The following is a 23733-nucleotide window of genomic DNA, read 5'->3' as shown; positions in this document are numbered from 1 at the left end:
GGTAAAAAAAATGTACGGCAGAAGTCAAACGGGGAAAGGATATGCAGGTTTACGGCAATGTAGCTTCCGTTGTTCGCGTGGCGTCGGCAACGATACGGTCGCCACGGCAGAGCGTGCCCGGGTGAGACGCACTGCAAAGAAAACTTCCCGTTCTAACTATATACACTGGCGCGACGCGTCGACGCGAGGCAGCACGCACGCCAACTGCTGCTGGGCAGAAGTATATCAGAAGGAACACCGGCCTGGCAGCTGCCAGGTTTGTCACAACGCAGGCGTTATCGGGAGCTCCGTCGATCTCATTGGAGGCGCTGCACCTCGGTGGTGCAACGAAATGAGACCGACGCGGGAACTCTTCGACGTTCGTCAGCGCCCGGTGAAATTTTAGACAACGCGATACTCCACGTTTACTGTCCGTTTTGCTCAGACAGGTGCATGCACACATAGCAACCTCAGCAGGAATGTCAGTGCGCTTATAGTTTGTGTGCGCACCACAGTCGTGCCACGTGCAGTGAAGGGCAAAACGCTGCTCTATAGCCGGCCCTAGCTCCGCCATCTAGGCGATCGAGGGTCGCGTTGACGGTGTTTACACTTGACTGCGTCGCTTTTGCAGTCAAATACACGCCACGCCTCTGAAGAAGACCATTTGAGCTCCAGCCACAGCAGCGCGTGCGATTAAGTTGACATACGAGGTCTGTTAGAAAAGTATCCGACCTTTGGCCAAAGAAAAAAAAAACTGGCATAACTGGAGAGTTGGAAACCTAATCACCATCAAAGCAGTCTCCTTGGGACTCCACACACTTCTCCCAGCGCTGCTGCCATTCTTGGAAGCATTCCGAGAAGGCCTCTTTCGGAATGGAGTTTAGCTCAGCTGTCATTGCAGCCATAATATCCTCTCTTGTCAGAAATCGTGCTCCTTTCAATGTCCTCTTGATTTGAGGAAACAGCCAGAAGTCGCAGGGGGCCATATCAGAAGAGAAGAAGCCTGTTGAACTAGAGAAGCCTGGTTTGTCGCCGAAAAAGTCTGAATCAAGTGCGAGGAATGTGCAGGAGCATTGTCGTGATGGATGCGCCAATTTCCTGTTGACCACAACTCCGGTCTCTTGCGCCGCACAGCATCACGTAGGCGACGGAGGACATCCCTGTAGTACTCTTCGGTGATTGTTTGATGCTGTGGTGCGAACTCGTGGCGTAACACACCGCGGGAGTCAAAGAAAGTATTCAGCATCACTTTGACGTTGCTGCTCACTTGGCGGGCCTTCTTTGGTCTTAGTGACGCGGAATGCTTCCACTGTGACGACTGGGATTTCGTTTCCGGGTCGTACCCGTACACCCAAGACTCGTCACCAGTGATTATGGTGTTTATGAAGTCGGGGTCACAATTGTTTGTGGAATCCAGCATGTCCTGTGAGACTTCGACACGAAGTTGCGTTTGCTCCACCGTGAGCAGCTTCTGCACGAATTTCGCTGCAACTCTCTTCATGGAGAAATCTGCGGTCATAATGGAATGTGCAGAAAAAGTTCTGGTGCCCACCTCTTCCGCAATTCCTCGGATAGTCACACGACGGTCCCACATCACCACACCGTTCACTTCGGCATGTTGATGAGCGAGCGGAGCGTGGTTGGCTCTCCACCAATTTGCGGCCGTCTTTAAACCGGTTGTACCACTCCGTAATCTGTGTGCTGCTCATAGCATCGTCACCGAAAACCGTCTGAGTCTTCTGAATGGTTTCCACTTGGCTGTCTCCCACTCAAGGAATGTTTATACCCCAGTGGCTGTGCATCTAAACGTGATCAGGCCCATCGCGCCCTACTAACCTTTATAGAACTAACTAACTTAGGTTCACGTTTGTAGCATGAACATTCAACATTCTGTAGTAGCGTGACCTTCAGTGACCGGCTCTACTGTGTGTGATCAGTACTGTACCCTAACGCTTCTTCCTTCGAAGATGGGAGGTGGCGGGTTCAAACGCCTTATAGTGTACCTTGTGAACCGACTACCGGTGAAACGGTGATTACGTGCAGCTTTAGTTGGCATCTCATCGTGGAGAACACAATTAGCCGCATAGCGAACTAGCCATGGATGTGGTTGATAATTGTGGAGGCTGTTCGACGCGGCGTCAATTTAATTCCGGCTGCAGAGTTCTACTTTAGTCTTTAGATTTGACCTGTTGCAGTGTTCTACTTTGGTCTCCAGATTTGTCCTGTTGCTCTCCTTTCCTCTTTCCTTTTTCCTCCCCTCCTTCCTATCTTCCATTTCTGTGTTGTTGTCACCTCCCTTCAGAAGAGTAGGCAGGCGTTGTGCCCCTTCCGGTGGCAGTTGCCAGCCTGCTCCTCGCTTTCCCTTTCCTGATACCTGTGTATATGTGTTCAAAACAAATAATAATAATAATAATAATAATAATAATAATAATAATAATAATAATAATAATCCCAGTTTCTGGCAAAATTTGATGCAGTAGCTCTGCTCCAGTCGCTCCGCCATTTTCTTTGCAATAAAAAAACCGACGGGAGAACAGCGCACTACCTCACTCAAATGCTGCGTCCCAGCGACTGACGCTATCGGCAGGCGGGAAAAAATTTGCGCATGCGTACGAAGGTTCAAGGTCAGCTGATGCAAGCGCGCTTGTTTCATATCCATCAGGTGTTCGCAAAAAAATAATAATAATAAGGTCGGCTACTTTTCTAACAGACCTCGTATACGCTGCTTTTGTTTCCTGGTGATTCTTGCCTTCGATCTGTTTTCCTCCTTTCCACGGGCCTCGCCCGTCTTCTTTCAATCCGGTGCCGACTCATTGTCTCTGGCACTGTTGGTCCATTAAGGTTACGACGCGCGCTGCAAACCGCTGTACTGTGAGCGAAGTGCTTGTTGTCAAAGCTAGCGCTCAGGATTGTACACGGTATTCATACTGCATCCTTGGCATCGGCAATTGTCAAATAAAGTGACCTTACGGAACATGCGTAGTTGTAGCGTCAATATTGCCACGACGAGGTTCATCGCGGCCTACTCCGACGACCCTATATCTGCCAGTAGCAGCAGCAGCAGCCTTCCACATCGCCGCATATCCTGCTGCAGAGACTATATGCGGCTGTCGTCGCGTTAAATAAACCTTTTCCTCGGTACTTCTGTACATTCCTATGACATATATAGCAAGAGAAACATTGTTTCTTTCTTTTTTTGCGGATGACGTGCCTTCGATACGCGGCCCTGCCTGCTCAAGTACGTAGCTAATCTTCCGCAGAGGTCGCGCCCTCCGCGGTGACAGGGGCACGCAATGTGACCGCGGCGCGACGAGCGCGGCGTGTCCGATGCTCTTACCCACCGCGCTGGTCTGGTTGCGAAAGTGCACGGTCGCTTCGCCGCTGCCGCAGGGGCCCGCTCGTCCAGCGGACCGCGACGCGACGCGCCCGGACTCCGGAGGACACATTTGAGCGGTGGCGACGCAGCAGCTTAGCGCGACGTCGACCTGTTCCGCGTGTGGCGCAACGGCGGTCAGACGGTTGGCCATCGACGCAAGCGAACACCTGGGCAGTCCGTGCTGCGTTGGATCCGGTGAAATGTTTCTTTTTGGTTCTTGCAGTGTGCAACATGAAACGAAACAACAGAATGTTCTCAATTGTTATTCTTAATATTATTATTATTATTATTATTATTATTATTATTATTATTATTATTATTATTATTATTATTATTATTATTATTATTATTATTATTGCCTTCGTGTTACAAACACGCTACGATGCAGTCACTGGTAAATGAGCTTACTGGCTCTTATCCAGGTACGTATTTGAGCCCGATAACAAAATGTTTTGGGACTATCAATGATAGTGTGGAGGAAAGCTTCAACGATTTATTTTGTTAGGTTTGCACTGACAACGATGGACCCACTGATCCTGTTGATGTTGAAAATGGTCTTAGTTCGGTAACAGATTCGGCATTTCTTCTGTCAATAAGTAAAGAAGACCTATATCTATCGATGCATCGATATAGAAGAAGCCGTGCTGTCGGTCTCGATTGCATGGCAGCTGAAGCCATACTTCGGAACGTCAGAATTTTGGCCGATACGCTCCTTTTTATTTGTAATAGAACCCTTGATACTTGCGGAATACCAGATGACCTTAAAGAGAGAGTGCCCGTCACGTGATACCGGGATTTGAAATCTGGCAGTCCGGCGGAGCGTGTGAGCCTGTCATAATCGCTTTGTTCTTCTTATTAGTTGAGAACAGTTGCTTTTGAATTTGGCTTGGTTTAAGCTTTCTTCGCCGGACTGACGCATAGAGCTCGTTGAAGTACCTCATCTTCTTTTATCCTGGTCTTGGAAGAGTGCATTGTTTCCCACTGCGTGTTACCCGATGATGGTCGCTTTATGTCATGCGTTGAATGTAAACGTGACTACCACTTGGGTTAAACATGTTCAGGAATATCACATAGTATTTTTGCGTCTAAGAGCTAAACTAAGCGAGAAGCTTGGGTCTGCAAAACCTGGCGAGCAGGCAGCCAGTGAGACGCATCAGCATCGCAGATGGTGTGCAGCCAGACAGGGAACGGCATTTCTGTCGAGCAATCTTTGGCTTCTGAGCTCAAAGAAATAAAAGAGGGTATTGCCTGTTTGTTAACTCTGCATGCAGAAGTGGATTCCCTACTTCTACTGAAGATTGAATCTACTAAGATTTCGAATAATAACAAACAACTAGAGAATTCGGCCTCATTTGTGTCGAAGCAGTACGATTGAGTAGTGGAAAAGATAAATGCTAGCAATGATCGCGAAAAGGCCCAGGAAGAATAAATTATTTACACGAATGAAGTAGTCAAGGCCCAAGCAGTACAGCTTGAACTTCTTCAGGACGTACAAAATGAGAACGAACAGTACCAAAGGAAGGCTAACTTGGAAATTGAAGGCATAACACTTGAGCGAAATGAAAACTTAAGGCGTGTTTTATAAGAGGTAGCCATCAAGCTAGAGCTATCAACCTAGAGCTATCAAGCTTTTCAAGCACTAGCTTCTCTTTCACTGTGGGTTCAGCCGAAGACTGCCTGGGAACGTTGCTCCCTACATGTTGCTGCCTGTTTCAGCAGGCACTCGCCACTCCGCAGATTCTAAAATCTGTACAAGAGTCATTTTCTGAATCTTGATACCTTTCGAAACGTGTTGTTTTCTTTCTGTTCCGAGTTTCGCACTTTCTCTTGAGCCTTCCTTCTATCTGCCGTCCTCCTCTGCTTTTTCATAGTGTCTCTCTCCTTCCGTACATATTCTCCGTCCCTTTATCGTGTGCTATTTCTGAAATTTCAGTTTGTAGCTGTTTATACAGCGCATTCTTGTTTTAGCTTTCTCGGTCTATCTTTTATTCTATAACTATCGGTAGTAGATGTTTTACATTTCTACGTTTTTTTTATTTTTTTGCCTTTTAGGGACTCCAGCACCCAGACCGCACTGCTGTTCCTCACGTTAAATAAATTATTGACTGATTGATTGATTATATTTTAATGATTACATATAGGTTTATCTTGGCACCATTCAGTAGAGCCGACAAGAGAGAGAGAAAGGATGCATAGAAAAGCAGAAGGTTAATCAGATGTAGTTCCGGTTAGCTACCGGCAAATCCACTGCTGAAACAAATGAAAGAAAAAAAAATTATACGGAATATAGTCGGGAGTGGTAGAGAGATAAAAGGCGGTGCTTTTTGCTTTAGTTTGCCCTAAAGTATAAGAAAGTATTGCTACACGTAATTCAGCGACCCTGTCTCCCGCATAAACTTCGGAAGAGACGGAAATGTGGTCATATGAGCCAAGCTGAGCAAGTATGGTGGCCGGTCTCGGATGGAGATTCACACGGCGCAGATGATATAAAAGTCTTCACATCGAGTAAAATACACATATTTCTTTGTAAACACAACGTCTGATCGTTTTCTGTGCCTGGACAAGCAACTCCAGCCCCGTCCGATGTCGAAGTCTAGCCATTGTCACCATGGAATCTCTTCCTTTTAAAGGGCCCCTCACCAAGTCTGGCCATTGTGAGCTGGCAAGCGCAGTGCATACAATTCGCGCTGACGATCGTGTCTACAAAGTATTCCACCGCTAGACGCCGCGGAAAGAGCTCAAATTTCAAACCAAACGCCATGCGCTTTCTCCTCGCGGGCGTCACGCTAACAGTCGGAGAGTCGACGTCAATCGCACAAGTGCGCCTACGTAAGTTGCAGTGCTGTGACGTCACTCACAGTGACGCGTGACTTGGAGAATTATTCGAGGCGATATCAGTTATTTGTTTGATGTGTTGCTTTGATAGACGATTTAAAGCTGACAGAAATAATAAAACCAACAGACCAAATGTCTGCGAGTCCTTGTTTTCCTCCGTACCCGCCGTGGTTGCTCAGTGGCTATGGTGTTGGGCTGCTGAGCACGAGGTCGCGGGATCGAATCCCGGCTACGGCGGCCGCATTTCAATGGGGGCGAAATGCGAAAACACCCGTGTACTTAGATTTAGGTGCACGTTAAAGAACCCCAGGTGGTCGAAATATCTGGAGTCCTCCACTACGGCATGCCTCATAATCAGAAGGTGGTTTTCACACGCAAAAACCCATAATCTAATTTAAATTTACTCCGTTCCGTAGCAAGAGGGACTTGCTTACTTCTTGTCTGCTTGTTCCCGCGCCGTGCAGTAGAGCGCGCAGAATACGGAACTGTGTGCCGTTTTGTACCGGGTTCCAACGCACGATCGTGCTCTTTGATCCGCTTGCGTCTGCGTCAGTTCTTGTGAATGCGGCACTGACTTATACCGCTACTCAGGTGTTCTCGTGCGCTCATGTTCGCTGCACGAAACCAGACAAACGCAACAGCTCGTGCGCAAGGCCTTCACCGGCCTTGCAGAAGTGCGCCACTAAGCAAAAACGCGAGAGAGAAAAAGAAAGGGAAAGCGGGGCACTGACGTATGCTTCACGCGATCCACCGGCTCCGATATGGGAGAATTTAGGAAAGAATTGCGCTTGCTGGAGGCTAGACGGGGGCAAGTGGAGAGAGTGTCTATGTTGGCCTCCTGAAAATCATGGGTTCGTGGCATTTGAAATATTTCTGTCTCTGCTATTAATGAACTAGCTTGAGAAATTCTTGCGGTAGAATACTCCTACTTAAGAGGGCACGTACGAACTTCCGGGCGTTAATCAAAATTTGCGACGAACTACTCTGCCCAGAAGACAGCAGTGCGGTGTCTGCGCGTAAGAACCGTAACACCTCTCTATCGAGCCTAATTAGGTAACCATTAAGAGTTGCTCAATTGTTTCCTTGTCTATTCTTCGGTTTGCCAAAATATATGGCAAAACCAGACAGTATATATGGCAAATCCCATACAAGCAGACTTCTGTTAGCGTCCGATTGCGAAGCTGTGACAAAGAAACAGGCAGCGCCGGCCACCAGGGCTGGTTCTGGGATTGAAGAGCCCTCGCGAGTAAGCGCGAAGTCGTTCGCTGGCAAAGATGCCTAGCTCGAGTGCGGCGGTGAATCTGGTGCCACGAATGTTCCACAGATGGCCCAACGCTGTACAATGCCTACATTGGGGAAATTATCGCATTTCGGACTTTTGTTTCCAGATAAAGAAAGCTGTTTGAAATGATTTGTGATCGGTTGTCTCTTTGTGCATTGTATTGTTTTCTTCGATTACTTTTCTTTTTTCTAAACATTTATGTGCAGGTCGTACCAATTGCCTTCTCGCGCCGAGCATCCAACAATCCCAACCCCGCTGAGGAACCCGAGCCGGTAGCCCAAAGCTATTCAGAGATACTAAACTACTACAGAGGCATCAGACGAGAATACCCGCCCCCTCACAAACAACTAAATAGAGAAGACGCCGTAGCATGGCGACAGCTACAAACGGGAACATTCCCGTGCCTAAACATGCTAAGCAAGATCTACACCACGCAGTACGAGAGCAAGTGCCCATGGTGTGGAGACAAACCAACCCTATACCATACCACATGGGCTTGTCAGAAAATAGACGGGCTAGCCATAATAAAAAACCCGAGTGCGGAACAGTGGGAGAGGATGCTATCCAGCGACATCCTGAAAGTCCAACAAGGACTAGTAAGGCGTGCACGCAGGGCAGCTACCCTCAGCGGAGCCCTGGACTAGGGGAACCGACCCTGGAGAGAAGATGGAAGACTCCATCTGAAGCCGTAAAAATCACTGCAAAATAGAGCAAATAAACGTTTTTCATCATCATCATCATCATCGCGCCCACTAAATTGCTGGTCAGTACAAGCGCACTAACACTAATCGGTCGTCCTTCTATGCTTTTGTTTTCTCATTTAATTTTATGTCGCGTCTGCGTACTTATTGAACAATGAAATGGGAAAAAGCGGGCGCCGAAAGTGGCCAGCGTTTCTGATATCATGTGATAAATAAAATAAAGAAGTTTAAGTTGCAATTGGAAACATTTGTATGAGCGGTTAAAACATTCACTAGTGCTTTCACACCATGCCTTACCTGAGTGTCAAATTTGTTTATTTGTTACTATAAAATGAAATGCATGTGTAATGCAGAAGAGTGCCTTTATATCTGTGTGTTTCCTGACTGTACGTCTTATGATCTGTAAAACAAACATGTTCACGACCTGTGGCAGCCTGCAGAACAGCTGGCCACTTTTAAGATGACGAAGGCCATTTGTGTCCGTTGAAGTTCCTGGGGGTCGTCAGTCTCTTTGTATGCGGTACGTTCACTGAGCGTTGTTTTATTAGTCAGATTTAGCGACACGCCAACATAATTTTGTTCGACATCTACACATTCGTCAGAAAGGGGCATGCTCTCCCTTAACCCTTTCCTTAACGGATCGTGTAGAAACGCGATCAGTTTGACTGACGACTGTTTGAAACGCTGTTCGTCAGAATGAAACTTAATTGAAATTAAACTTCTGGTCAGGTTTCGCAACTTCCGACACATATATAGAGGAGTCAGCTAGGTTTCGCCTTAGGAGGTCAGAATCACGCAGCTGTGTTGCTAAACCAAGAAGAACCATTAGAACAAGTAAGATTGGCGTCTCCACACTTCGCTTGTCGTGTGCTCGTCAAGACACTGCCATTTTAAATAACGGAGGCGAAACAAAGTACTGCGACTCCGGCGTCCGTTCCACGGATTCCAGAGTCCAGTCGGAAACCCGTCCAGCGGACGGAGCAGGAGGGAAGCGAAGGGATCTCTTCGTCAGCCCGGGGGATGGGATCAGAGGTCGGCACTCGGGCCCGTCCCACCGCATTGCGTAATGAGGCTGCAGCGGCCGCGGCGCGCACTTAATCTTCACGAGAGCGGAATTAATAAGCTGGAAACGGGCGTCCATTAATCAGCGAACAACTGATTGCGCTCGCTGCTAGAGTTGCGGACGCGGCAAAGCGCGTGGAGGCTACGGGAACGATGGTGGTGGTAGTGAGAGGGGGGGGGGGGGGGGTTGAGAGGGGTGAGTGGAGAAGACAGCAGCTCGAATTTGCAGCAGGGCTTGCGTGCGTCTGCCACGGCTGGGAATGAATGGACGCGCTCGCTGGATTTGCGTCTCTTTCGTGGTTCTAATCTTCGCGCTTAATTTGAGCACAGAACGAAGAAAAAAAAAAGAAAGGGCTGCCGCAAGAAAAGGGAAGCGAAATAGGAATTAACGCAAATCCGTAATGAACAGCGAGAGCGCAATTTGTGGTCGCTCCGCGCAGTCGTTCGAGAAAGAGCTCGGAAGAGTGCTCACCTTGGTGTATATAACCGCTGGAGCAGCAGGCGCGATGAAGTGATCGTGATTGCTCCAAACTAATTTATGCAAAACGCGCAAGAAGGAATGGACGCTATTGCGAGTGCGCCTATGTAGGCAGCGACGATCTTCTCATCGACGCAGCCGTCGCGGTGGCTCTGTCCCTGTGGCGTTCTGTATGTTGCTGAGGAAGAGGTTGCGAGTTCGATACCCGGCCGCAGCGGCCGCATCTCGATGGCGAAATGCAAGATAGCTCGTGTATTGAGCAATGGGCGTACATTAAGGAACTCCTTCTCGTCAAAATCAATCCGGTGCCCTACATTATGGCGTTCTTAATAGTTAAGTAGGCCTGATGAATAAAACAACGAAACTAACGCTCCATTAAAACTTTCGTTTCTTTTTTTCTTTTCCATTCCCCGTATATTAATGTATTAATTAACTTCCCATATGTCTATGGTGCAAATTAGTTCGTGCAATTCCATAGCGATAGTACATGATCCTACTAACTTAATTCGAGTATGTGGAACGTCACCTCCGGTATTTAGTGCTCGATCTTTAACGATCAAGAGAGAGATAATTTATTAGAGCAAACGCACAGAGCACGCTACAGCAAACGCACACGCTGATGCTAATCACCTTACTACTGTGCTCAGAGGGAATGGTAAGAGGAGAAAAGGTGGGCAACGAGGAAACTGTAAAGTTGTATCGCCTGCTTCTACTGACATGTATCGGGCGGAGGTTATGCATATGTTAGGCAGCGCCACGTCAATTTCGTTTCTAGCAAAAAAAAAAAAAATGAAGGGAAAGAAAACAAAGCTCCCAACCTATATTACTTAGTTTCAGAGGAGGTTGCGCGGTCAAGATAGCTATTAAACCTGTTGAGCGACACCGAGAAGTAGAATACGGCAGTAATAAGTGTCTCCCGACCGTTGCTCCCTTCATGGACGTTTTTTAAAGCGTGTGACTGCGTTCGACAGGCAACTAATATCAGACCGCTGCAGCTCATCCGTTCCAAGAGTCACGTATTCTGTTTCATTCATGTATTCCCAAGCCAACACACAATAAGAATTCTACTCAAATGTACTTTACGTTAATTAGGAAATCCATTCTATTCTAGGAGCCTCCCGGGGAAGTGTTTCGTCGCAGCTGCTCCCCATTAAGGCCTCGTAGTCTTATACTTGTTTGTGGTCAAAATGCTAGTAGAAATAACTCTTGCTGATGCGATACGTATATGGTTATAAGGGTGCGATTGAAATGGTCTAACGCGCATAACACAGAGCTGAAGTTGCTCAGTAGAAGTGCACGTTTAAACGGTTTTGTGTTTTCCCAGCTTACAAGCATTCCGTTTAGTAATTTTCGTCACTGCTAGCGTCTTAGTATATTAAGAGGGAAATGGAGTAGAAACACACACACACACACACACACTCACACACACACACACACACACACACACACACACACACACACACACACACACACGCACACGCACACGCACACACACACACACACACACGCACACGCACACGCACACACACACACACACACACACACACACACACACATGCTTCCACCTTCTTCAACGGATCCTTCAACTAAATCTCTTTCAGTAACAGCTGAGAAACTACCGTCAGTTCTCTTTTTTTTTATGCGAAGCTTTCTTTGCGCATTCCACCCACTTGGCAGGTGGTGGATGCTGGCTGCTGTGGGTGATGTTTCACAGGCTTGGCCGGTCCGGGACATAGCGCAAACGGGTACCGGATACATTGCAAACCGATACAGCCCGTGCCGCAGATGACACACAGTGCCCAGCGATTCAAACGCGATACTTGGAGCACATGCTTTCCAGCAAACAAACAACGTGGATTAGTTTTTCTGCTATGTGGCTTAACCAAACCCGCTAGCATATCAGATTCTTCCCTGCGATCTATCACGACAGCACCTGCAAGGTCTGTGGTTTAGAACCTGCTAGACTAAAACACATGATGTGGGAATGTAAGGCAAAGACTAAAGGCATTAATCCCGATGTCCTCACGGCGAGGTGGGCCGGTGCCCTGCACAGTTCCACGCTCGCTGACCAAATCTGGGCCTTCCAACAGTACCGCGAAGCGGTGACTAGGCAAGGCCTGGACGTCCCGACGTAGGAGACCTGAGCCAGGGTCATCAATCTGCAGGACACTCAATAAATGTTTTTGCCAACCAACCAATGTGACTACGCCGTCTCATCTCATTTTTGTCCAGCTAAACAATTTGCCGATGTCGGAGCTATATGTCTAATGAGCTATTTTTTAGTGATATTGATCACGCACTTACAATCGACCATTTTCCGATTTTCATGTTAGCTAATCCTAATAGAACTTCATTTTCTTTCTGTAATAATTTTGCACACCTTAAACTTAATACCAATTAGAGAAAAATAAGCAATATGTTTTTCATCGAGTTCGTTATGAAATATATTTGCACCACGATTTAAGGAAATAATGCCTATTGGTACATTTAAGCGATACGTAAAAAGGCTTTTGCTGAATATTTATTTCCTGAGCTCTAGTAAAACTTCAATTGTTCGTGTTTCATAGTAATTTTCACGCTAACCCCGGGCATTCCTGGTGCTGATATTGTAACTGCTAACATCTTCACTTCATTATTTTCATTTGTTCGGTATAATGATGTATCAGTATATTAATAAATGAGCTTCCGCGCATGAGTTTGATGCTGGGACCTCCTGCATATTCCCCTGTGTGGCACTACTGTTGTATCGATGTAAAGGCTGATCAATGATTTACTTAAGTAACTAATAATAAGTTAGTTGTTAATTAATTAATTATTTGGTTTTTGCTTGACTTATTTATTTATTTCAATTGACTTGACTAGACGTAGCTGCAACATTGCACAATACTCCTTAATGATCCCTTAATTAAGGAAGCTTAACTCCTTAAGTTGAGCTTCCTTAACGCTCAACTTAACGCTCCCTTTAAGTTGAGCATTAAGGAAGAAAACAATCGCTAAACAAGACGTCAGAGAAAGAAGTGAGACAGTCCAAGATATACCTATTCGACAGGTAGAACAGTCGTCCAGTCGCACAGGGATTCAGAACGTGAACTTCCAATAAAGATGGCAAAAACACGGTACCGGGCTTCCAGGCAAACCCTAAAAGAGTGCAGCAACTGCAATGAGGAATTAGTGCAAGTATACTGCGCTCCACATAGAACCTGAGAGTGGTGGCGTCAGTGCATGTATCTGAGACAGGCCAGAACAGCAATACAGCATAAAAGGTGAAGACGGCATTACATGCATCGCACCGAAGTTGTCCTTGACACAATTTCAAGGTGTTGGCGTTCAGGTCTTCGTCACTCTCGTCAAAAGAGCGTCGATGACACAAAAGACGCGTAGACGTCAACGATGATTACAAGCCTGAAACATTAGACATAGCCACAATGGAGAATGCGCAAAGAATCAGGTTGTTTTCAATTGCCATTTAGGTATAATTTAGTATTTCAAATTAACAAACTATTCTTTGACCTCAACCCCTGAAATAACTGCTGACTTCCCTATCATTCCCTCGCAGTGTGTTAGTCCGATAGATAGATAGATAGACAGATAGATAGATAGATAGATAGATAGATAGATAGATAGATAGATAGATAGATAGATAGATAGATAGATAGATAGATAGATAGATAGATAGATAGATAGATAGATAGATAGATAGATAGATAGATAGATAGATAGATAGATAGATAGATAGATAGATAGATAGATAGATAGATAGATAGATAGATAGATAGATAGATAGATAGATACAACTTTATTGAACCGAGCTCGACATCTTCTTAGACGCTGTCGATGGAAGTGGTTCCCTCTTCACGGGACCCATATGCTTCCCTAGCTGCCTGGCCCCTGGAGATCAGGACGAGCTGGTCTTCCAGGGTGGGGCTGGTTAGCAAGGTCTGCCATCGCTCGGTAAGGGTGGATGAGGGATGGGGTAGGGTAGTGGGGCAGGTAAGAGGTAGGGGGATCGCCCTGACGAAATCGCATACTCCAATGACGTGTAGGAGCGTGCCTAACTGAGTCTTGCAGAAATTACATTCCTTCTCATACCTTTCCGGGTACATCTTGTTTTGAAGGTAAGGGTGCAGGAAGGATCCTGCCTGTCTCTGCCTGTAGATCGCTTGCTGTTCTCAGCTAAGCGATTTGTGAGGATCGGGGTAACGGCGCCTCTCCGTCTTGTAATGGTTCGTAATGTCCCTATAACTGATTATGGACTGTGCCTCACCTTCCTCTACCCGGTGTTCCATCTCTCGGGCGAACTGGTGGGCAAGTTCGTTGCCCTCTAACCCAGAGTGAGCCGGTGTCCATATCAACTCAACTTTCCTTTCAGGTACGTCGCGTTTACTCTTGAGAATATCTAGTGCCGCAAGAGACACCCACCCCTTTCTGTAGCTGTTATACGCCTTTTGTGAGTCAGTGACAATTCTTCCCACCTTGGGCTGCGCGAGTGCTAGCGCTATCGCAGCCTCTTCTGCCACCTCCTGAAAAGACGCCTTGATGGAGGCGCAGGTTACGAGCACATCCCGCGTCGTAACTGCCAGCGTGGCTTTCGATGAAAACTTGGGTAACGAAGCGTCTGTGAAGACAGTAACCCCCTCATCCTCTTCTACTATTTGATCTAAAGTCTCCGTCAAGTCAGCTATATGAGCAGCCCGATTAGTTGAGCAATAAGCAAGTGAGCAAAAGCAAGATGGTCGTTTTCAATGTGTGAGAATTCTGCTTACGCAGTCAATACCATGACTACGTACTTGTCGCCTGTTCCCTTATTCATTTGTCCCTATTTTGCGTTGTTTGCCATATTGTGTCGTTGTACCAACAAGCCCGGCTAGCAGACAGTTTGCATTGTAGTAAATGTGCTCAGAGCCGAAGGAATCGCTGAATGTGCTCGTTTTTTTTTCCTGGGCTCAGCCGGAAATCTGCATGCCTGCCACTGAACATGTGTAGCTATATAGCATTCGACTAGCCACCAAGGTCCATTTCGTAGTCGTCGCTCCGGCCAATAAAGCCTGGCTGCCTTAAATGATAGGGCGAAGACTTGCTCATCGTCGCTATCTGTTGTGTCTGCTTGCGTTTTAGTAAGTCAGTGAAGGCACTCAATGCTCATCCGATCTATTTAGCGTTGGGTGTCTGCGGTCATTTTTATCTCAGTTACACTGCTAGTTATCATCGCATTCTGCCTCAATATGTACGGAAGGTTTACAGCAGCATAAGAAAAACTTGTCGCGTTTCAACGAACGGGGGCCCTCACGCGCGCGCAAACCACAAGAAGGGCATGCATGGCTGAACTGCACAGTGTGGAAGGGATTAATGGAATTTTTAATGAAAATTGCATTCATTGCCTACTTCAGCCGTTTCGAGTATCTATCTATCTATCTATCTATCTATCTATCTATCTATCTATCTATCTATCTATCTATCTATCTATCTATCTATCTATCTATCTATCTATCTATCTATCTATCTATCTATCTATCTCTTGCGCAGACCCAATGGTCAGAAGCCTGGTGGTGAGCAGAATCACATACAGCCTGCCCTACTAACATCTCACACAGTCCGAGACGAAGCAGGCCGACACGCTCTTGAGGATGGCTTTCAACACCGCTCTCCGCCTGCCAATGAGTACATCGACTGAAAAATTATTGGCGCTAGGGTTGCACAACACCCTCAGCGAACTGATAGAAGACCTTTAGTTCTTGCAACAACAGAGACTTGCGCGGACTCGCACGGGCCGGCAGGTCGTACAAACCTTGGGCTTCCATGCTATAAGAACATGAACCCAAGAAACCTGCTCGACACCTCGTCACGTCCAGGACAGGTATCACATTGCCCCGATACTACGCAGCATGGACCCTTACCTACACTCCGGCAGGAGGAGAGCAAGCGTCCAGTACATAGAGAAAGCATTCAGGTTCCATACCACGGCCCGTTTTACGGACGCCGCCATGTATAGGACGACGAACAAGGGCGCAGTGGCAGTGGTGTGCGACCGCCGATGCCACGTTAGCTCCGCTGCATCGACCCGCCCCTGCGTGATCGCGAAAGCCGAAGTGCTGGCCACCGCGTTAGCCATCCGCGAAGGCCAACACGCAAACAAACCACTGACGGTCTTCACGGATCCCCAGCAGGCCTGCCGCAACTTCCTACAGGGAAGAATCGGAAGACATGCTGCACAAGTCTTAGATCAAGTACTCAAGGATGATTCTGAGGACATCACCATCCAAACCAACTTATAGATACCGGGCCACACGGCATCACGCGTAACCTGCAGGCCGACAGAGCAGCTCGAGGATTCGTGCATAACCGAGCACTCATCACGCCTGCTGCAGAATACCCGGACCCACCACCCCATCGAAATCTAAAGACAGAGGATGGCGCTGCCTGGCGTAGGCTCCAGACAGGCACTTACACGAACCTCAACGACTAGCTCAAGCTGATCCAGAGAGCTGAGAAGATGGCAAGAGCCAGCGGAACCCTGGACTAGTGCCCCCGACCATTAGCCATTATTCTGATTATTCTTTTAGTAAAGTTTATCTATCTATCTGGCCCAAATTCTTGCCTACTCGGACCATTAGGAATGCACTCCTAGTCGTAATGCCGTAATGGTCGTTCCATTGTCGCCATTCCAGCTCCATCATCTTACCCTCGTCATGCCATCATCGTTACGCCTTCTACAATGATCCACTGGCCCAAGTTGTCTGATAGCTTGGGCCACTAGGTATGGCCTCGTGGTCGTGATGCTGCCGGAGTCGTTGCATCGCCATTTCAGCTTTGTCGCCCAACAGTCGTCATTCCGCCATCGTCAGACCATTGTCGTCATACAGTCGTCAGGCATTCGTTCTCACACCGACATAGTCATGCCGTCGTGGTCGTGCAAACGTCGTCATTCAAGCTTCGCGATCTGGCTTTCGTAACGCAGCCATTGTCGTGCCTTCTACTCCAACCCTGTGGTCAACGTCGTCCAATAGCTTGGGCAACTATGTATGTGTTCGGGCTCGTGATGGAGGTCGTGGTGGTTACATCGTCGTCATTCCAGCTTTGTCGACCCACTGTCGTCATACCGTTGTCATCAGGCCATTATCGTTACACAGTCGTCATCATGCCGTCGTCGTCGCACTGTCTTTTTATGATTGTTCCCTTCATTTCACTTTATCATTGTTCACTTCAGCAATGATATCCCATTGCCGTCATACCATCGTCATGATACCACCTTCGTCGTTTGAACTGCGTCAATCTTACTTAGTTATTGTATTGTGATCATATTGCTTTCATTCAATCGTGATTATACCGCCCTTGCCATGCCCTCATCGTTAAGCGGTCGCTATCATGCCTCCATTAAGAGACCGTCGTCGTAATCCGTCGTGGTCGTGCCATCAATCTCACTCCAGCTCCGTCGTCTGACTCTCGTCATGCCGTTGTCATCACGCCATCGTCGTCATACAGATTTCGTGACATAAAGTCATCGTCACGCCATTGTCATCGTGCACTCGTCGTCATACCATAATCTTCATGTAGTTGTCATGTCGTCGTCGTGACTGCATCGTCGCCATGTAGTCTTTGTCATGCATTCGTTGTCATACCTTCGTCGGGATGCTACCTCGGTGGTTCCGTCGCCATCACTGTAAATTCGACATCAGCCTCTCGTCACGCCGTCGTCGTCATGCTGTCGTCATCACGTTTCCATTTTACCATCGTCAACACTCGAGTATTGTCATCTCATTTTCGTCATTTCGTCGTCGTCATAGCACCTTCGTCGATCCATTAAATGGCGTTCCTTGTTCGTCATTCTATCGTAATCCTGCTGTTCTCAATCAATTGTTATTATGTCGCCATTGTCATACCGTCGTCGTCACACGATCGTCGTCATCCGATTATCTTGATGTCGTCGTCGTCGTTATACCAGAGTCATAATTTAAGAATAGACATCTCATTGTCACCATGCTGTCGTCGTTATACTCCTTTGTCGTTACATGGATATCATTCCGTCATCGTCATTCCATCGTCACTGCGTCGGCGTCATGCAGCAGTCGTACCTCCATGCTCATTGGCGACCTTGACAAGCGAGTGCCATAACAAGATTGGACGATACGGAGTATGTGTTATAAAGCCGAAGCAACCGAAATATCAGCATCAACACTATACACGTGTTAAATAAACGTGACTTCAGGAATAGAGTCTATCACTACAATACACGTTTGCTATACGCATTAGCGCAGACACTCATTGGGAGATAGGTTCTGTCATAATTTTTTCTTAATCAAATGCCGCAGATCCCTCTGATCGCAGAGTCAGCGTGAACACCGAGATGGTGTTCGCAGAAGGCCTTATACGCATGTCTTTTGGCGTTCCTCAGAAAGCCCCGAAGACAAGGTTACACATGAGATTCAGTTTATCCTCCTTCTTCTTGTAATCTCCCAAGCGCTGCTGACACAGCGGCTTCGAACCGATGAGTCACTCCTTGCCGCCAGAACATCATCAGACATAACTGAAGAAATGACGACCAATAGCGATACAGTAACGCGCGCAACTATTTCATTCGCCACAGTAAAAAGCTCATCTTTACATATATATAAGAGCACGTTGGCCACCATCATATGACAGTCACGTCCGGATATCCACTTTCTTGTGTGATAATGAAATAAATGCAAGGCCAGTTTGCTTCAGTTATTCGTCCTGTCTGAATTATTTACTTCACCCCGTATGTCGACTTCTTGCGACAACAGTGCCGCCCCCAAACTGACACCGCTAACACCGTCCAAAGAAACAGACCAATCGACAGCAACGGTTACGCGTGTTGTTGCCGCAGAGCTTTCGGGTAGAGTAACGTAGGTGTGCATACAAAGAATACAATGTCATCCAGTATTTTTAGGCAGCGCGGTAGCAATAAACTACCCTGCTAGAAAGAAGCACCAGGATGCAACTGCTCTCTTGACCGAGGACGTATGCACGAACTGGTGCGTCCTAATTTCGCGGGGAAGCCAACGCGACTGACTCGTGGGCTATTCCGTGGCATTACTGACTACTCCGATACATTGACGCACACCTCACCCTGCATACGTAGTACGTCGATGCGAGACCAGCTGCTCTTTGCCCCGCCGTCGTCTCGTGCAGCTGCACAGGTTGGCCCTTCTCGCCAACATATCGTCGTGCCCTCGACTCCTGCCGAGACAGATGGCGTCGTGAGCGCTTGCCTCTTATTGCTCTCGGCGCCTTTCGCCTCCCCCTTTTTTTCTTCGCGCAGTTTACTCCTAGACCCTTTCTTTCGTTTTGCGTCTGCGAAAACCGCCGGGGCAGCCACCGGCGTATTGGGAATCACGTATACGGAGTGAGGCGGAGCAGCAGAGACCGGGGCTGTGGAGCTGTCGGAGCGTTACCGAAGGATACAAGGCCGCGCATCTCTTGCCCGCGCTTCATTTGCGCTGATGAGGCTCTCTTCCTCCTCCACGCGCGCACGCTCCCCGCTTGCTGCCTCTCCACACAAGTCTATATACGTCTCCCAAAAACCCCGTCCCTGCGACGAACTCCGCTCTCCCCCCTTCCCCTCCCCCCTGCAGAGCCCCCATGAACCGCCGCCCTCATCAGCGGCGCTTTTAATTGCGAAACAATGGCCGTAATGAATTTACAAGTGGGTTCTGGTTGCAGGAACTGGTCCCTGCCCGAGTCATTAGCGGATGACTACTTGATGACTGCCGCGCAGCAGCGCGAGAGTGCGTGCGTGCGCGCACGTGGCTTTCTGCGCGTGCGTGAGCTCGTCGGCGGTGAGGACGCGCTGCCTCGCTCACGAGCACTCCTCGCGCGGCACCACCACCCGCGAGCGAGCCGCGCACGCCCTGGACGATGGGGGCCAGCCGCTGCCGCAGAACGAGGCGCGGCGACTCATTTCCCCGGGGCCTCGCTAAAAAACTTCACGACGCCGAGAGGCACGAGAGACGACGCTATGCGCTCGCGGGAAGCGCCCGGCCGGCACTCGCGCGCGTTCAACGTTGTGCCTCCCAGGGTTTTCATTACCTTTTCTTTTCCTTTTTTTTTTCACCTTTTCTTGCCAACGATGAGGGCGTGCTACGTGCGTGCACGATGGAGGTCGCTCCAGCCTGCTGCGTGATTGTCGGCGCTACTCTTCATGTCTTTCTTTTTCTTTTCCTGTTCCCAATTGCTTGTTCGACGTTTTCTTTTTCTTCTTCCTTCGTCTTCTAGTTTTCTTTTTAAAGTCTCAGAGTGGATCGGCTCGCGGTGGTTTGGCGCTCCCGCGTGTTGCGAGTACGCTATCGGCGATGGATATCGCTTGCGTACAGCGCGCGCGCACGTGTGTGTGTCTGCGCAAGAGGGTAACCGTGATTGGAAAACAGAGCTGGAAGCTCGAACGGCAGTGCGGGGCGGTGGGATCAGCGCCTTCGCGAGGCTCACAAAGCTGTATTTCGTGGAGCGCTTGTCAACTGCTCGACTTGGCTCTCGTCTACAGTGCGCACACGCTGTGTGCGATATGCGATGACGATGATGTGTTGTGGTGTGCCTTCCTCTTCCTCTTTCTTTCTCTCTTCTTCGAGCGGATAGGCCCGTGGCGTCGCTTTCAAGAGTGAATTGCTAGCATGCTTCTCTTTCTGTTTGTGTGTGGTGTTTATATATGATGATATGAATAATAGTAATCATTTTAATCACGTACCATCCAAATATAACTTAAAGCTCAAAGCATAATCAGTTTGGGCTGCTGATGCATTATCTTAAAACTCTATGTTCCTTCATTTGACGCAAGAAGGTTGATTATCCTTACAACTAATCCAAGTCAAACTTCGCTTTTTGGAATTTCAAGCGCAATCTTTCAGATTCAGCGACATAGTAGGCACCGCAAGTGCAAATAGCTTCAGAGGCAAAGTGGTGCATGCAAAACAGAAATACGCTTGATTGAGGCCTGCTGGCAGGGAATTCGGAGACGCGACTTTTCCGCAGTCCCCAGCGAATGGCACCCGTGCGTTGACGCCTTGAATGGGAGCAGTGTGTGCTTTACGGTGACCGTAAAAGTGCGTTTCCCTTGGCTCACAAAGGACTCGTTGTTCCTTAATTCGAATACAGACGCTGGCCCAGTCCGCTAAGCTTCAAGGTCCATGGAGGAAGCAGCATGCAGTCAAATGATACGAAAGCTTCACTGCAGAACATAGAAGGCGCGTATACACTGACCTGTATTCGCGGTAAGAAGAATTAGGTAAACGAGTCTACAATTATACTCTTACACGGTGGCCTGTTGATATCAAAGCGACTGCGCGACTCAAAAATCGTTAGCGCGTGGCACACGTAATTATGAGATCAATAGTGTAAGACGGCACGTTAGTACGGTAGAACGCTCCAGTAGCTTTCACACTCCGGTACTCCTATACAAGACGTTTATCGTACGGGACAAGCGTGCGTATTGCACGTTCGGTGTGCGATTCTGACAGTATCTAAATCCTATTATTGTGTGTCCCCTAGACAACTATCGTATTATTTAACATTGTTCGTAAAGTGCGAAGAAAAACATTTCAAGAGGGTAGAATAAAGGACGGACAAGCCGGACAATTCTGCCTTCCTCAAGCATATACCCTCGCACCCTGCGCACAATGTCAACTGACGCCAAGTCGCCCAACAGCAAGTTCTTTTTCAACTTGCCTGCACTCGCTGTTTCACAGGAACCTGTTCCGTACATGCAGCGCCATCTCCTGCACTTTGAGTGAGGGCTCTGAAGTGACGCGTATTTTCCTTATCACAAGGCGGTAAAGTGAACAAAAAGTGTGCATTGAAGAACATGCGTGAAGCACGGTCGGCGATGATGATGACATAGCTTCCGGCAGGCTGGCACGGACTCTCCCTTTAATTTCATTCAATTCAAACGTTTGAGTGAACGCGATAAAATCGACGTCTTTTCCGGCTGAAATTCGGTTGTTAGATTTCCTTTCACTGCCTTTCGAGAAAAAAAAGGCAAAGGAAAGTACCATTTAGGTGTCACGTGCACCACGTTAATCGCATTTTCGCTTTTGCGATTTGTCGTTTCTGCGAGTACTCGATGGTCGCGGTGTTCGGCTTAGCCTGTCAGAACTTTAACTCGTACAATAAAACAATCTGCTGTTACGCTTGTTGCCGAACCTTTCCCTTTCCTTATTCTTCCCCAAGGGGAAATAATACTGTAAATGTAACGAAACCGAATAGCCAAACCTTCACGTTTCTGTAGACATCCCTATAGCAGTGCGCTCGGTATTAAAAGGAACAACATGGCCAGATGGGCGCCACCATTGTAGTTGGTCTACCTGGTTCGGTAACATAATGCTTGAGCAAGCTGCACGAGAGGCTGTGCTCGAGCAGAAAGAGAGCCAGGGGAAGAGAAAGGCAACAATGTCTGTGTTCTGTGTACTTGTTCTCGTATTACGTCTCTTGTGCTATTTTCGTGCGAGGTGCCATGCAGAATGGCTAAAAATATTGTGCAATTTATTTACCTTAAACCATTATGCTTTCTCAAATAAGTAAATATCTCCTGCGAGGACGTTATCAACAAGAAACAGCCGCACACTTAGCATTTCACCTGAATTTTCACTCTGACACTGATTTATCCAAGCATTGTGACTTGAACAACGCAATCTGGCGAAAGTGAAGGGGTGTACGATACGCGTTCACCCGCATTTTAGTAAGCGTACGTATACGCGCATGCGGTTTACGGTATGTAGCACGCGAGCACTCGAAGTGTCTTGCTGGGTTTCATTTGTAAAGCATAGCCCGATGGAGGGGGCCTACAGCACTTGTCGTGCGAATTCCTCCCGTCAATCCACCGGGGTTCACGTGCTGCAAGAGTCGGCGACGTTCCACATAAGCCAGGAGCTCGGGCTCGGGCTCGACACGTCCCGCCTTGCGGCGCACGCTGGCTCGTTAGGCGATGAGTTCCGAGGCAGCCCGCCTGTAATTGGCCCGAACTGTGCTCGCGAGCGAGCGCCGCACGGTGTGGCTCGTTAGCTCAATATTGTGTTACCGCCGGCTCGGCCCTTCATGGCGGCGGCCGGCGGGCCCCCTTGGGCCACGTGTCGCCCTCACTGCCTCGCACACGCACGGCTCCCGATGGAGAGGCAAGACGCAAACGACGCTTCGTTCTCTGACCGAGAAAGGCCGGATCACTGCGCGATGGGAAAGAAATGAAGAGAGAGAGAGAGAGAGAGAAACGGTTTTAGATTAGAAAGTTGTTCGCTTTCGTGAGTTTTCTCAAAGGGGCCGGAGATAGGTACTAGAATTTCGGCGTGTGCGTTGCGTACAGGGCTTAAGAGGAAGCTTTAGCTCGGGCCCAACTCCGACGCGGCCCATTCAAATACATATAAAAACGCAAAAACGTTTTTCTGAGATAACCCCTGAACTGATTTTAATGAAATTTGTTGCATTTGAGAGAGAAACTTAAATTCTAGTGACTGTTGGAAGCGGAATTTCGATTTAGGGCTTGAATTTTGTTAAAAGGATTTTCAAAAATTCAGACGTTTGAAAAAAATAGAAGCACGACGTTTGCAAGCTAATAGCTCTGCATCAAGAACAGATATCGCGATTCTGTAAACGGCATCCATTAGACCATTCAAAGCGGACAAATTTGATGTGTCACTTTGCATCTTACGTGAATTTGTTACGTTGTTTACGAAGGTTCTGCAAAAGTTGTAATTACACATTACTCCATTTTTTGAGGTTCATGTGTAACATATCAGTTTTGTCCGCTTTAGATGTGCTATCAGGTACAATTCACAGAATTGCGATATCATTTTTGCTTGCTGAGTTACGGAGTTGTAAACTTGATAGTTTCGTTTTCGGAAAGTTTGCGATTTTCGCCAAATTTTTATAAAACTTTGACGGCCTAAATTGAAAATTCGAGACCAACAGTCACTAGATTTTAAGCTTTTCTTTTAAATGCAGCAAACCCCGTCAAATTTGGTGCACTGGTTGCCAAGAAAAACGAATTCTCCTTTTACATGTATTTAGATAGGAGCACCCGAGC

General features: G+C 47.8%; 1 long non-coding RNA gene across 1 annotated transcript in view; it reads right to left on the bottom strand.

Moving 5' to 3' along the window:
• LOC140215959 (uncharacterized) overlaps window positions 1-19251 on the bottom strand; it is a 65836-nt gene extending 46585 nt beyond the window's left edge. Inside the window, exon 1 of the long non-coding RNA XR_011892568.1 lies at window positions 18798-19251. This is a non-coding gene — a long non-coding RNA (uncharacterized lncRNA). The remainder of the gene's footprint in view (window positions 1-18797) is intronic.
• Window positions 19252-23733: the final 4482 nt, after the last annotated feature.

This window comes from Dermacentor andersoni, chromosome 2, assembly GCF_023375885.2.
Source record: "Dermacentor andersoni chromosome 2, qqDerAnde1_hic_scaffold, whole genome shotgun sequence".
NCBI lineage: Eukaryota > Metazoa > Arthropoda > Arachnida > Ixodida > Ixodidae > Dermacentor > Dermacentor andersoni.
Note: the sequence above shows the minus strand (reverse complement) of the source record. Positions and strands in the feature narration are given on the sequence as shown.